The sequence below is a fragment of the Cornus florida genome, unplaced genomic scaffold (genome assembly GCF_030987335.1).
Source record: "Cornus florida cultivar Cherokee Brave unplaced genomic scaffold, ASM3098733v1 CherokeeBrave_3.0.0_Hap2_Chr06, whole genome shotgun sequence".
NCBI classification, from domain to species: domain Eukaryota; kingdom Viridiplantae; phylum Streptophyta; class Magnoliopsida; order Cornales; family Cornaceae; genus Cornus; species Cornus florida.
In genome coordinates, this window is record NW_026775576.1 from 54963048 (window position 1) to 54975781 (window position 12734).

Here is a 12734-nt window from a genome sequence, read left to right on the forward strand (position 1 = left end):
TATACAGAAGTTACCAGCTCGGTTATGGTACGCGGGGATGGTCGGAGGTTCTGGTAGAACAACCGCACCAGCCGCGGATAGACCGGCTCTATAACGGGGGTAAGAATAGCGGTCAGGCCCCTCTGAATGATGTCATGGTAAGCGGATCGGGTACCGATCTAGAGAAGAAGGCCGTGTCAAACACTAACTCATAGTCGACCATCATATGCGCGTATCTAGGCGTGGGCCTATCACACTCCAGATGAGCTGGCTGAGCTGGTATAGGTGAATGCTCAGCTCCAGCATGCGGTGGAGATGGTGATGGAGTGAATGCAGGATGAGACGCAAAGGTGGATGGTATATGGTCATCCTCAACCTCATGAGATGGTGACTGCAGTGGGGTAGCCTGTGCTGGCTCCTCCCATGCATAAGAGGACTTTGCTGGCTCCTCTGTCCGTGGTCTAATGTGTCGGTGGGGCCCGTGTTGCCTGTTGGCAATGGTCTTCCTCTTAACCATGGCCTGCGAAAAGAAAAAGAAAAACTTGCAATGGGAGTTAGTACCAGAGTAAGAAATTTTAAGCACGATATAGAAACATGAATGTCAAGTAAAATAGACAAAACAAATATGACATGAATCTATGCAAGTGGCAGGATATGAAACATGCTAAACAATGTAAGTATGAAATGCATCCAATGTGGAATATCACAGGTATTGGGCAAATATGAGATAGCATGAACATAAGATATGATGAATGAAGTGTGTGTGTGAGATCTGTGAAGTTTGATCGATCATAAAAAGGAGTGAGATCGATCACAAAAGTTGGATCAATCGAAAATAAGTGAGATCGATCTCACAACTTCGATCGATCGGGGACATGAGTTCGATCAATCTCTCAAGATCGATCTGAGATACAAGTTCGATCGATCGAACTGTGCGACGATGAAAACTCAAAGGTCGCAGATCTGTGACTTTGGAAGCACGGGGCCCACACGAACGTGTTCGTGGGCCCCTCAATACAATAAATCAATTAATCCTAGCCACTGTTCAAAGCCCATACTCCCAAATCGAATCAAATCACCAAAAATATATATACACATAGATACATATATATATAGACACAAATGCTTCAAGCTTCAACAATGGAGGATTTTGTCATGTATATAGCATGTATTCAACATATAAAGCATGTATGCACAAGATTGAAGCTTAAATCATGAGGGACATTCTCGGATCTTACCTCAAACGATGAGAGAAGTGGAGATGTGGAAGAGCGAAGATGAATCCGAGAAGGGAGAGAAAGATTAATATTTAGATGCTCGCCGGAAAGTTCACCGGAGGTGCGAGAGGTGATGGTGATGATGCACAGTGACGGCGACGAGAGAAGGGGGTTAGGGTTTGCAGAGAGGGTGAGATCAATCAAAGGTATCAATATAGAAAACCCTCGGTTCTATTTTTTAAAAACATTCCCGACAGAGTTCGATCGATTGAACTTTAACTGAGATCGATCGAACTTTGATGAATTCTTTTTAAAGTATTTTTGGATGTTTGAAATTTTTGAAAAATGCAAAATTAAAAATTAGAAATTAGAATTAAAATTAAAAATTGGGAAATAAAGTAAAATAAAATAGAATAAAATATTTTTGGTTTATTTTTTTTTAAAATCAATTAAATAAACAATAATAATTAAAAACTAAATAAATTAAAATATTTTTGAATTTTTGAAAATTTTTTGAAAAATAACATAAAATGAAAATAAAATAAAAATGAAAATATTTTGGATTTTTTTTTTTTTTTTTGGATTTTTTTTTTAAAAAAAAATTGGAAAAGTCAAAACGAAGTCAAAATAATGAAATGGAGAACTGAGATCGATCAAAACAAGAGTTCGATCGATCAGATAGAGAGCAAAAAAATGCAGGTTTTTGGCTCAGAAAATTGGCTAAGTGTTGGAACTTGAAGATCGATCGAACTTAGAAGTTGGATCGATCGAAGAACTTCTTGATCGATCTTGGAATGTTTCGATCGATGAGACGAGAGGTGAAATATGCAGGTTGATGCAGGCTCGAAATTTTTCTAAGTGTTGAATCATGAGTTGATCGAACTTGGAATTTGGATCGATCGAAGGTCTCGTGATCGATCTAAGAGTTAGTTCAAACGATGCGACAGAGAGGTGATTTGGATGCAGGTTTCTACAGGTTGAAAAATTTTCTAAGTGTTGGATGCAGAATGAAGTTCAATCGATCGAACTCAGGTTTGAGATCGATCGAACTATGCAGAATGCTCAATAATGACATGAAAGCTCATGCAATCCTCACCAAAGTTCCTTTCAATGCATATGAGAACCAAAAACAAGTATCAAGCTTCGCAAGAAATGAAATGAAAGATAGAAATGAGGGAGGAATAGGGTTTTGACACCCTACAAAATGTCTTTGCTAGTCTTTAACGTCTCTAACATGACATTGGGCTCTTTTAGCCCGGATCAAAGATCTTATAATGCATCCCCTCCTTGTTGGGGTGATAGATGCTTTGAATTCCACCCAACAAATGGTTCTTTGAAGAACTTGTCGGATTAAGCTCAAAAGAAACTTTTAGTCCCTTGTCCATGCAATCACAACCTTTAGGCTTCCATGCCCTTTCGAAGCAAGAATTTAGAACAAGATTTTGAGAATGCAAGGTTGAAAATGATCCTTTGGAAGTTTTGGTCTTACACAAAAGCTCATTTCCTTGACATTGAAGATCATGACATTTATCTACAACATTAACCTCTCCTTCATATTTGTCAAATGAATTGGGCGTGGGATTAAAGATATTCAACTTCACCTTCATGTGGCCAAATGAAATCTTCATTATCCCCGTCCTACAATTGATGTTGGCATTAGCGGTTGCCAAGAAAGGACGGCCAAGGATAACGGGAATTTGGCTCTTAGGGTTGGGGATCGGTTCCGTGTCAATGACAACGAAATTAACGAGAAAGAAGAATTTGTCAATCTTAATCAATACATCCTCAATTATACCCCTAGGCTTCTTCATGGATCGGTCGGCAAGTTGCAAAACTACCGACGTCGGTTTCAATTCACCTAGGCCCAATTTGACATAAACTAAGTACGGAAGAAGGTTAACACTTGCTCCTAAGTCAAGAAGCGCCCGATTAATGATATTATCACCAATAATGCATGATGTAATGGATGAACTAGGGTCCTTAAACTTTAGAAGAGTGTTATGTTGCAAAATCGAGCTTACTTGCTCGGTCAAAACCACTTTTCTTGGTGCTTGGCTCTTATTCTTCCGCTTTTGGGTGCACAAGTCTTTCAAGAATTTGGCATAAGCCGGAATTTTCTTGATTGCATCCAATAGTGGAAGATTAACTTTCACTTGCCTAAACATTTTCATAATTTCATTGGTTTTTACCTTTTGCTTGTCTTTTGAAATGGATCCTTTTAAGGCATCCGGAAATGAAACTTTTGGTTCAAACACTTTTTCAGAGTTTTCTTTTGAACTCTCTTCAATACAAGAAGTTTTTAAATCATTGTGTTTCAAATCATTTTTCAACAAAACCTTTTCAACATCATTTTTCAAAACTTCTTTTTCAAACACATTTTTCAAAACTTTCTCATTCACAAGATTATGTACATGCAATGAAGGAGGAATGGGATATGAAATGGGATGGGTGACAACTTGAGGTTGCACTGGTTCACTCTCTTCATTGGACATTCCAACTTGATTGTCCACAATCCTACCACTCCGCAAGGTAGTCACCGCATTAACACATTCAATGGTGTGACCTTCCGATGAGGAATGGGTTTCCACAACACATTGTTGCTTAGGTGGGGCATTAATAGGCATCTTTCCCTTTTCTCTTGCATTGAGAGTGCTTGCTATTTGCCCTACTTAGGTTTCTAGCTTCGCAATAGATTGAGAGTGGGAATAAAGCAATTGAGTGTTAGCCTCTAAAGTGCCCAAAGCATTCAAAACTTTTTCTTCAAAGGTAAGACTTCTAGTATTACCTTGGGAATAAGATTGGTTGGGAAAATGAGAATTAGCAAATTGATTCCCTTGTGATTGATAAGGTCTATAACCTTAGGATCCTTGGTTTTGAAGTGGAGGTGGAATGTACTTCCCTTGAAAACTGCCTTGGGAAGGGTTTGAGCCCTCTCCTTGGTTTTTCCAAGAGAAATTCGGATGATTCCTCCAACTTGGATTATAGTGAGTACCATAAGGATTGTTCCCTTGGTTCACAAAAGCTGCATTGACTTGTTCATTAGGTTCATTTTGCACTTGTCCATGAGGACAATGAGAAGTAGAATGGAGAACACTAGAACAAGTCATACATGTTTCATTTGATACACGATGAGAATGGTTAGGGAAGGAAGATACTTGGTTCGCTGAGTTTTGGTTAATCAAAAATTGATCAAACCTTTGAGATAAAGACTTCATTTCGGCGACTATTTCATTTGAATGGTCGACTTGATGTAAGCCAACACTCTTCCTACCTTGTGAATTTCTACCATTCTTGGATGATAGTATTCTATGCAAAGAATTTTCACTCATGCTCTCATAAAGACGCCACACGTCATCCTCATGCCTATCAATGTATGAGCCACCCATGGAAGCATCAACCATACCATTATAGTTGTCCAATAAGCTCTCAAAGAAATATTGAACTAATTGCCATTTGGGCATGTCATGATGTGGACACTTCCTAAGCAATTCATTGAAGCGTTCCCATGCCTCATGAAACGTTTCTCCATCCCCATGTGAAAATTCTAGAATTGAGGTTCTCATGGCATTAGTCTTAGAGACCAGATAATACTTCTTCAAGAATTCTTGTTGCATTTCTGCCCAAGAAGTGATTAAAAAAGGCCTAAGATTGTTAAACCAATACTTTGCCTTGTCTTTTAAGGTGAATGGAAAAAGTTTGAGTCTTAAAACCTCTTCTGGCATGTCCGTATATTTTACGGTGGAACATACTTCAAGAAACTCATCCAAATGCTTGTAAGGTTCTTCACTTGGAAATCCATGATAGTTAGGAAGAATTTGAATGGTTTGTGGCTTAATTTCATAATGATATGCTCTAAATGGAGACAATTGGATGCATGTAGGTGCATTATACTCGTTAGGCACATAATGGTCTCTTAAAGCAAGAGGTGGATTAGCTACTTGAGGTGCAACATGAACACCTTGGTTTTAAATTCCTTGATTGATGATGGGAGGTTGTGGAGCATACATTAGCCTTGGCATTCCATATAGAACTTGGCCTTGTTGTTATGGTGGTTGGTGAATGAATGGCCTTGGCATGCCTAGTAGTACTTGTATGTTCTCATTATGCACATTAGGATGAAGGATACCTTGTTGGTCTATGTGACCAAGGTCCTCAACATGATCATTATTATGATCATCCATTAATAGATTGGCTCTATTTGAACTTCCTCTTCCCCTAAGATTTCTAACGATAGATTCAAGATGCAAATCAAGAGGGACAAGAGTTGGTCTCAATGAACGACATCCATTCATGCACAATGCAAAACACAACAAGCACAAAGAATGACAAACACTATGCCTTCACAACAATGCAATTAGACTTCTTCCACAAACACTTAATTCATACTCCCATGCTTTAACAACAATGATGCAAGAACAATTAAAAATAAGCCTCCACGTAGGACGACGATTTAACTAAGGGATTGAGTAAAGAAAGTCTCACAAAGGTCCTTTAGCACTTCAACTCCAAATTTAAAGCTTAGCTTAAAAAAATTTTAGAATTTTTAGCTTTTTTCTTTGCTTGCTTAGCTTGAATGCTCCTTTGCTTGCTTCCTCTCCAACAATGCACCTAGTTAAGTAAGAACAACACAATAAGTAACCAAAAAGAAAAATAAAAGTAAAGTAAAGACACGATCAAAAGAGTACTAATCCTAATCAATTCCATAAATCTAACGTTGCCAAATCAAATCAATTAAATCCCTGGCAACGGTGCCAAAAACTGATGTGGTCCTTGTGAGGGTCGCTACACCATATCAAGCTTGAAGAGTGTGTGCATTATAAGGCGAGGGCCAAGAGTTTTACATTTATAAAAGCCACTACTACCTTTCACTATAAATATAGCTAAGGCGAGTAGGGATCGTCCCAAGGGATTGTGAGGATTGAACAAGATCGTGGAATTGTTATTAGGGATAGTAGGTCGAGTGATCAAACAATTGGTTGGTTGGTTGATTAGAGAGAAACTAAATTAAACTAAGTGATAACAAAGAATGCAATTAAGAGTGAGTAATAGAGAGAGAGAGATCTTAGGGTTTAGAAATCACCACCAAGCAATGCATTTCCATACCATTGACAAGTGATTAATGAGGGCAAATGGTGTGTTGCAATATTGGTGTGTGTGTGTGTGTGTGTTTGGTTGGTTCAACAAGCAAGGATGACCAATTAAGCATGTATTGTCTAAACATCATGTGAAAGGCATAATATATCTAAGCAATGAAACATATATTGTTCTAAACAACATGTAAAAGGCACAATAGATCAAAACAAGTCATTAATCCTTTCATTAAGCTCACAATCCAAATACAACACAAGGGTAGAGACATATGCTACTTGCATTTAAAAGCTTGGATCATCAAACAACAAGCATATATTGTCCTCCCATATACCACCACACTACAACTACACTACATCTACACTACTAGCATGAAAATAAACTAGGGGAGAGGCACAATCCATCAAGGAATAAGTATGAACCATCAAAAAAATCACAAGAGCATTCTTTTAAGCACTATGTTTTGACAATCTCCAAATCTATAGCATCAATACACATAGACATGTATCAATAATACAAAATCTAGAGACAAGCACATGAACATCTATTCTAGCATACATAAACATATGGAAAGAATGAAATAATCAATTGGAAGCATTAAACCACATAATCATTAAATAAACAAGATCTATATATATCAAAGTGTCAAAACATCAATTACAACACTAATCTCTCAATAATACACAAGATTAAGATATAGAAAGCATGCTTGGGGCTAACTTTAGCCCCAAGAGGATGTCTAGCCACTTATGGTGATGTTGCTCCAACCCTCAAGGGCTAACTCCAAGGTTGAAATCTGTTCCTTGTTGATGAAGAACTCCAATGGTGTCTTTAGCCTCCTCCTTCTCTAAGCTTGCTCTCCAAGAGATGATATGAAAATGATATTGGCTCTCCCTTATAAAAAGCAATCCTTATCCTTATATAGGTAGGTTAAAATGACACCCAAAATGAACTGGGGTCGTGCACACAATATTCCCTAATGATTGGATAAAGGACAACTTTCAATGAGATGAAAATTTAACTTTTTCGTATTGGAGGAAGTTCGATCGATCAAACCTTGGACTTGGATCAATCGAATTAGCTGAGATCCATCAAACTTAGGCTGGATCGATCCAACTGGTTGAGCTTTTTGGGAAAAGACAAATCCGAGATATTTTGGGAGATATTTATGGGAAAAGGACAAAAGTGGTTAGTGGGTGGTACAGCTGTCGATAGGATCAATCATTTGAATAAGGATAAAAGTGTTCGATCGATCGAAGGGTGGTGTTGGATCGATCGAACTTTTGGACTTTATGCTTTTGGGCCAAGGCTTGGATCTATCTTGAAGTGCTGAGATCGATCATTGTTCGATCAATCGAACCTTGGAGTTGGATCGATCGAACTTTGCTGCTTCCCACCTTTGGCTTCATTTGCTTTCTTCTTTCTCCACTTTGCTCCTTTATTTGTTTAATCCCAGAATTGCTTCAATTAACCTCTTATTTGGCTGAATTAGCTTATTTTTGGGACAAGTGCCTGAAAATAGAAATAATACGAAATCAATCTAAAACGGTAAAGTAAGATAGATAAAGGTGCTAAAATGTCTAAGATTAAGGGGTTTAAATACGCACTTTTCAGCGTTCATCATGTACTTTCCTTGAAAACCATCTCGGGAAGGGTTTGAGCCCTCCCCTTGGCTTTTCCAAGAGAAATTCGGGTGATTCCTCCAACTAGGATTGTAGTGATTGCTATAAGGATCGTTCCTTTGATTCACAAATATTGCATTTACTTGTTCATGATGCTCACTTTGCACATGTCCATGGGGACAATTGGAAGTAGAATGTAAAACACTTGAACAAGTCATACATGTCTCATTAGATGCATGATGAGAATGGTTAGGGAAGGAAGAAACTTGATTCGCCGAGTTTTGGTTGATCAAAAATTGATCAAACCTTAGAGATAATGATTTCATTTCGACGGCAATTTCATTGTAGTGGTCGACTTGATGTAAGCCAACACTCTTCCTACCACTAGAATTTCTACCATTCTTTGAAGATAAAATACGATGCAAAGAATTTTCACTCATGCTCTCATAAAGACGCCACACGTCATCCTCATGCCTATCAATGTAAGAGCCACCCATGGAAGCATCAACCATGCCCTTGTAATTATCCGATAAGCTCTCAAAGAAATATTGAACTAATTGCCATTTGGGCATGTCATGATGTGGACACTTCCTAAGCAATTCATTAAAGCATTACCATGCCTCATGAAATGTTTCTCCATCCCCATGTGAAAATTCTCAAATTGAGGTTCTCATGGCATTGGTCTTAGAAACTGGATAGTACTTCTTTAAGAACTCTTGTTGCATTTCCGCCCAAGAAGTTATTGAAAAAGGCCTAAGATTGTTAAACCAATATTTTGCCTTGTCTTTAAGGGTGAATGGAAAAAGTTTAAGCCTTAAGACCTCTTTAGGCATGTCCGTGTATTTTACAGCGGAACATATTTCAAGAAACTCATCCAAATGCTTGTAAAGTTCTTCACTTGGAAGTCCATGATAATTAGGAAGCATTTGAATGGTTTGCGGCTTGATTTCATAGTGGTGTGCTCTAAATGGTGGCAATTGAATGCATGTGGGTGCATTATATTCATTAGGCACATAGTGATCTCTTAAAGCAAGGGGAGGATTAGCAATTGGAGGTGCAACATGGGCACCTTGATTGCCTTGAATGATGTGAGGTAGTGGAGCATAGATTGGCCTTGGCATTCCCAATGGAACTTGGCCTTGTTGTTGTGGTGGATGAACAAATGGCCTTAGCATGCCTAATGGTACTTGCATATTATCATGATGCACATTGGGGTGGAGGATGCCTTGTTGGTCTATATGACCAAGGTCCTCCACATGGTCCTTATTGTGTCCTTCCATTAATGAAATGAATTAACTAGAACTACTTCTTCCCCTAGGGTTTCGAACAATGGATTCAAGATGAAAATTTAAAGGAACAAGAGTGGGTCTCAATGATCTACGACCATGCATGCACAATGCAACACAACAAGCAATAAAAACAAACACTTCACCTTCACAACAAATCAACAATCAACAAACTTCCTCCATATACAATGTTCTCATACTCCCATGCTTTAACAATAATATGTAAGAAAAGTAAATTGCCTCCACGCAGGCTCACGATTTATCTAAGAATTGAAATACAAGCCTCCACGTGGGCCGACGATTTAACTAAGGGTTTGAGTAAGAAAAAGCTCACAAAGGTCCCTTAGCACTTCAACTCCAAATTTTTAGCTTTTAGCTTAGCAATTTTTAGATTTTTAGCATTTTTCCTTGCTTGCTTAGCTCTTTTGTTTGGATGTTCCTATGCTCACCTTCTTAGCCTAATGCTCCTTGTCAATCAAGAACCAACACAATAAGTAACAAAAATTGAAAATAAAGTAAAGACACGATCAAAAGAGCATTAATTCCTAATTAATTCCACAAATACAACGTTGCCAATCAATCAATCCCCAATAACGGCGCCAAAAACTTGGTAGTGGATCGTCGTCAAACCCAAAAAGTTTATGTAATGTGGCCAAGTTTTACATTTAGAAATAGTCACTACTACCTTTCACTAAAAATATAGCTAGGGTGAGTAGGGATCGTCCCAAGGGATTGAGGGTCGCACTAGGTTAAGGAATCAAAATTAGGGTTAGTAGGTCGAGTGATCAAAGTAGTGGTTGGTTGGTTGAATTAAACTAGATGCAATTTAAATTAAAGTAAATAATAATGCAATAGAGAGAATAAAAGCGAGAGAGATCTTGGGGTTTAGAGATCACCACTAAGCATAGCTTTTCTACACCTTTAATGAATGATTAATGAGGGGAAGAACATATATTGCAACAAAGTGTGTGTGTGTGGTTGTTCCAACAAGCATGGATGACAAATTAAGCATATATTGTCTAAACAACATGGTGAATAGCACAACATATCAAATTAAGCCATTAATCCTTTCTTTAAGCTCACAACCAAACACATCACAAGGTTAGAGATATATGTTACTTGCTTTCATAAGTATGAAACATCAACAACAAGCATGGATTGTCCTCCCATTTAACAACTACACTACAACTAAGCTAATGACATGAAATTAAACTAATTAAACTAAGGGAGATGTACAATCCATCAAGAAATGAGTATGAACCATCAAATAAACCACAAGAACATGACATTAAACACTATGTCTTGACAATCTCTAGATCTATAGCATCAATACACATAGACATGCATCAATAACACAAGAAATAGAGACAAACACATGAACATCTATTCTAGCATACATAGACATATGGATGGAATGAAATGATCAATTAGAAGCATTAAACCACATAAATCATTGAATAAACAAAATCTATATATATAAAAGTGTCAATACATAAATCACAATACAAATCCCCTCAAAAATACATAAATCAAGAAGTAGAAAGCATGTTTAGGGCTAACTCTAGCCCCAAGAGGATATCTAACCACTCATGGATGATGTCCTTTAACCCTCAAGGGCAAGCTCCATGGAAGAAATCTGCTCCTTGGTTGATGAAAAGTCTCCAATGGTGTCTCTAGCCTCCTCCTCTCCTTTTCTTCCTCCTTAAGTATATGTATCAAAGTATAACAAAAGGCTCTCTCAAAAAGTGGCTTATATTCCTTATATAGGTAGGTCAAAAATCACCCCAATAATCCTCTAATGATTGGATATGAGACAACTTTTAATGACCTAGAATTTGGATTTTTCTCGGGATTTGGGAGGTTCAATCGATCGAACTTGAGGTACAATCGATCGAACATGGTTGAGATCTATCGAATTTAAGTTGGATCGATCCTCAATGGCAGCGCCTTTTTGGATAAAAACAAATATGAGATATTTTGAACATATTTTTGGAAAAAGGACAAAAGTGGTTGGTAGGGTGGTACAACTGGATAAGATCAATCATTTGGATAAGGACAAGATGGTTCGATTGATCAGAGAATGAGGTTAGATCGATCGAACTTTGAGATTTTTGAATAGGAACAAACATGGCTCAAATCCATCTTGAAGTGCTGAGATCAATGAAAGTTGGATCGATCGAACTTTTCTTGAGATCGATCGAAGTTGCTGAAATTCCACCCTTTGCTTCTTTTTTGCTCTACTTTGCTCCTTTCTTTGATTCATCCCAGAATTGCTTCAATTATGCTCTTATTTGGCTGAGTTAGCTTGTTTTAGAAATAAGTACCTGAAAATAGAAATAACACGAAATCAATACAAAACGGTAAAATAAAATAGATAAAGGTTCTAGAATACCTAAGCTTAAAGGGTTTAAATATGCACTTTTCAACGCTCATCATGGACAACCATCTAAAACGTGTTAAAGAGTGGCCAAGTTTGAATTTATAAAGTGCCACTACTACCTCTAACTACTAATATAGCTAAGGTATGTAGGGATTGTCCCAAGGGATTGGAAACATACTTTACTGGTCGGATTAGTAGGTCGAGTGATCAAAAGGCAGTTTGATTGGTTAATTAAACTACAATGTTAAACAAATTCAATACAAAGCAATTAAAGTAAATAAAGGGTAAAGAATAAGAAAGAGGGATCTTGGGACTTATAGGTCACCACTAAACATCACCTTTCTAAGCACTCAATGTGTAATGAGTGAGGGGAAATATATGTTGCAATACCAATATGTGTGATTGATTAAATCAACAAGCATGGATGACTAATTAAGTATACATTGCCTAGACAACCTAATGAATAGTACAATATATCAAACTAAGCCATTATTCCTTCCTTTAAGCTCATAATCAAAACACATTAACAAGCTAGAGAAATATACTACTTGCATTCATAAGCATGGAACATCAAACAACAAGCATGAATTGTCCTCCCATCTAAGAAAGTAAGACAACTACACTACAACTAAGTTAGGGACATGAAAATTAAACTAATTAAACTAAGGTAGAGGCACAATCCATCAAGAAATGAGTATGAACCATCAAACAAACCACAAGAGTATTCCATTAATGCACCATCCCTTGACAATCTCTAGATTCATAACATCAACACACATAGACATGCATCAATAACACAAAACCTAGAGATAAACACATGAACATCTATTCTAGTATACATAGACATATGAATAGAATGAAATAATCAATTGGAAGTATTAAACAACAAAAATCATTGTAGAAACAAGATTCATATATAAATCAAATGTCAAGACAAGAATTACAACACAAATCCCCTCAAAATACAAAACATCAAGATCTAAAAGGCATGCTTAGGTCTAACTCTAGATGTTTAGCCACTCATTAATGTAGTCATCCAACCCTTAAGGGCTATCTCCATGGTAGGAATGATCTTCTTCTTGATGGAAACCCTAGATAAATGGAAGAACTCCCAAATGATGTGTATCTCTCTAATCTCTAGACTCCTCCAACCTCTCTTTAA

General features: G+C 37.4%; 2 pseudogenes; both read left to right on the forward strand.

The window, feature by feature from the left end:
* The first annotated feature begins 4655 nt into the window (after nucleotides 1–4655).
* LOC132315215 (small nucleolar RNA R71) lies at nucleotides 4656–4754 on the forward strand (annotated as a pseudogene).
* Nucleotides 4755–8476: 3722 nt separating this feature from the next.
* Nucleotides 8477–8575, forward strand: LOC132315443 (small nucleolar RNA R71; annotated as a pseudogene).
* Nucleotides 8576–12734: the final 4159 nt, after the last annotated feature.